The 3,657-nt window shown below is 39.6% G+C and overlaps 1 long non-coding RNA gene across 1 annotated transcript; it reads left to right on the forward strand.

The window, feature by feature from the left end:
- Window positions 1-2,103: 2,103 nt before the first annotated feature.
- LOC128804231 (uncharacterized) lies at window positions 2,104-3,166 on the forward strand. The gene is made up of 4 exons (XR_008435982.1): window positions 2,104-2,429; window positions 2,516-2,660; window positions 2,780-2,849; window positions 3,055-3,166. It is a non-coding gene; the product is annotated as an uncharacterized LOC128804231 (long non-coding RNA).
- The last annotated feature ends 491 nt before the right edge of the window (window positions 3,167-3,657 follow it).

Consider the following 3,657-nt stretch of genomic DNA (forward strand, 5'->3'; position numbering starts at 1 on the left):
ATCTAGTGGTTAATCCCAAGACTACTCAGGAAAAAAAAATACACTTTTCAAAATATCTATTGCTGCTGGTTGCACAACAAGCTACTTAGCCATTTTGGAGTGGATTCAGTAGGAGTCTTGCAACTCCATACAAATCTTTGCTGCCATCATCTGAGGTGACATATAAACTTCTGCATATATTTATCATTTACTTTAACAGCAGCAAAACAAAAGACTGCAAATTGTTTTTTTCGGTTAAATGCACCCTTTATTCTTGTTTATTTTGTACTTTTTGTTTGTTGTTACTTTCATATTCCCCTTATTGGATCATCGAAACTTTCAGGGATTTTGGAAGGATAAAAATAGATGGTTTTTAAGCTTACTTTAAAAGGAGAGAGATCTAGCTCTTTTTTTACAAAGGCAAATATAATTTGTGAAGTCAAGTGATCTGTACTTTGTAGTATGCTACAATAATAAACAAAAGACAGTAAAAACTCTACAGTTTTGCTGAGTTTCATATTTCTTCCACCATTTGCTGAGTAGTGCTTCAAAATCACAAATGCATCCCATCGAGCCCAGTAAACATGAAGAGAGTAATTTTTATTTGTACGCATACCACGTACCAGGATTTCAGAAACATTGTTAAAAGCAGAGAAAAGGGGCATTGCCAAAGACAAGGACTGCCCTTGGGACTCAGTGCCTAAGTACCTGAAGAATCAAGTAGTCAACCGCTGGGATTTTCAGATACTTACCTTCAAAATTGCTTTCAACATTTAGGCTATCTTGCTTAAAGGCAAACAAATTCAGATTCAGGTCTGATGACATAGATCTTTTAAATGTACTTTGGTAATGATTCCTTATGGAATCCAATGTGCAGGCAGTCTTCTATGCATGTGTTGACTTAGAGGCAGATGAAGATTTCACAGTGCTCCCTAGTGTGCCTCTGATCAGAAAAAGAGGCTCACTGCTCACAAAAGAGTGGTGTGAGCTCTATTCTACATTCAAGAAAAGAAACTACCCTCCTTCTCTGGATTAGCTTTAGTTAGCTTCAGTTAGCTTGAAAAGATTACCAGATGCTCACATCTCATCCAACTGCCTGAAGGGTCTTCTAATGGTTAAGAAAATAAATGGGTGATTTTAATGCATTTTTCTTCTAAAATTTAGATACCTTCTCCTTCCTGTCAAAGTGAATTGAGACACAAAGGTCCATTCTACCTCCTCTCAAGTATAAAAGAGTATAGAAGGAATACTCAAAGGTAAACAGCTCCAGACAATCACAAGTGATCAGATAAAACTCTCTTTCTGGATAGAACTGGGCATAGACTTAATTCTTCTCAGGAAATAATGATAATAGTCTTGTTCTTAACAAAAGTTCTCATCATTAGCCTGGGCTAGTTCCACTATTTTCCAAAATCTTTTGGTGTTGTACATGAGGGACAATCCAGCTAGATGCCAGACAGAAAAGCTGGAGTCTTTATTTTGATAATCAGTTTATTTGGATACAGAACATTTAAAACATGAGAGGTCCCTTAGTAGGAATCACCCAACACACTGAATGTCTCTGGGAGGTCATCGGGAAAGTCAAAGAGACAAATAAAAAAAACCCAAAAAGGCATTTTATCTTAACATTAAAAATATCCCTCATGCAATATAAAGCAAAAATGCATCTTTAATTCCAGCATCAAAAACCCTTTGCAAACTCTCAGAAACTGATAAAACTATGTAATTTTAAAAAGTGTGATGCCTCAGTAACACAGATGGAGATTATGTGGCCATGGGCCTTCACTCCCATGGAAAACTCATCACCATTTGCAGAATCCAAGATAACAATTCTGCACTGAGCACACCAGGTAGGCAAACTAATACAGCTGCAGTGTGGGGATGAGGGCTCTTTTCATCCATCTCAACTCTCATCCTAAGAAATACTTTAACTCAGCAATACACACTCACTAGGAATTTGTCATGTATTTGTTGGCACTGGTGACACCAGTGTCAACACCATTTAAAATGTGATCTCACAAAGGCACAGACTGTTCAGAATGAACTGGTGGAACACTCTGGTCAAGAAATAGTAGAGGTGAACTGCATCAGCAGTCAATAGTTCAAGTAGGAGGGGTGATTTTATTTTGTAACAGTATTACCAAAAGTGGGAAGGAAAGAAGCCATTCATGGTCTGCACACTCAGAGGGCTAAGCCAGGGCTAAGCACCTGATGTTGGACACAGCCATAACTCACACAATGTTCCATCAGAAACATTGTTGTGCAGAGTATACACCACTAAGTTAGACACTGGAGTGAGTTATGATTGTGTCCAATATCAAGTGTTTAGCCCTGGCATATAAGGAAAATCTGACCAGAGCTCCAGCCCTTCCCAAATCCAGCCCTCCAGCTCTTCACAGCCTGCTGCTGTGAACCATGCAATAAGACACCTATCTGATAGACCCTTTCAGGTAGCCAAGATAATGCAGCTGGCTTCCAGCCTCTCTTCAGTGACCCTCAGGGACTGGAAATTTGTTTTAACTCATTGTACCAACAGCAGCACAACTTTGAAGGGAAAACAGCCTCAGCCTGGGGGATCTTATACTCTAAGTCTTTAGAGGGCATTCCAAGCACTGTGGAATACCCAGTAGTGAGCACAAGGGACTGGTGTCCCTCACTGTTGAAGTTGCACCACTGGATGGGTAAGAATGCAAGTCTTTGGACCAGAAAGAGAACAAGCACAGAAGACTCTGAGCCTCATCTGAGAGGAGGCATAATCTGAGATAAACAGTTTTGCATCCCTTACTTCCTTTCTTACCAGCCACGGCCATCATTCTATCCTGTCTGATGCTCAGCCTCAGAACCAGTTTTGCTGCATTTTCAAGTAACAGGTGCCATACTTTCACATGTGCCTCCATGACTGTGAAATGATCCCCATAAATTTTAGGAAGACTTCTTTGCAGTTCATTTTCAAGATTCCCTCAGCCTTATCATACTGTCCCTTTGTACTTTCCACTTGACTTTAATCACTTCTTCTTTTTATACAGAATAGTATTTGGAAAATGGCTGTCTTTCTGCTCTGTGCTTGTATTGCAGGCAGCATGTATGAATCCATGACCCTGAACAGAACTCCTGAGAGTATTTGATGAATCTATAGATATAAAATTGTCATTCTGGACATCATGGAAACATCTAGCTCATCCATATCTGTTAGAGACTCTGAGATGAAAAGAAAGTTGGCACAGAACCAAAGATGTAGATGGTCTTCTTTCAAAAACTGATGTTATCACCTCTCTTGTCTTCAAAGTACTTTTGCCAGAGAGAGGATTGGCAACAGACTCCACACAATTTTGCTTGGGTACAGATTACAAAATAAAAAGGTGAAGCATTAGAAAGCTGAGCAAGTCAGAGTAAAGACAAATCATTCCTGTGGTGAGCAGCTCCTTGCAGAATCAAAATTCATTTGGAAGCATATTAGCATTGAGTTTTCACGGCCCTGTATTGAAAAATGAGACTACCAGCAGCAGACCCAGGGCAGGAGTTTTATAAATGTTCACTGTTCCTCCTGTTTATTGAAGCTTTGCTCATGCATCTAAATGACAGAACTAGAACTTGCTTGCCATTTTAGGACATTGCCGCCTGTATTTCAAATACTTTTACGGTGACCTTGATCAATCAGTTTGCCCCAACTCAGTGCTT

The sequence above is a fragment of the Vidua macroura genome, chromosome 2 (assembly GCF_024509145.1).
Source record: "Vidua macroura isolate BioBank_ID:100142 chromosome 2, ASM2450914v1, whole genome shotgun sequence".
NCBI lineage: Eukaryota > Metazoa > Chordata > Aves > Passeriformes > Viduidae > Vidua > Vidua macroura.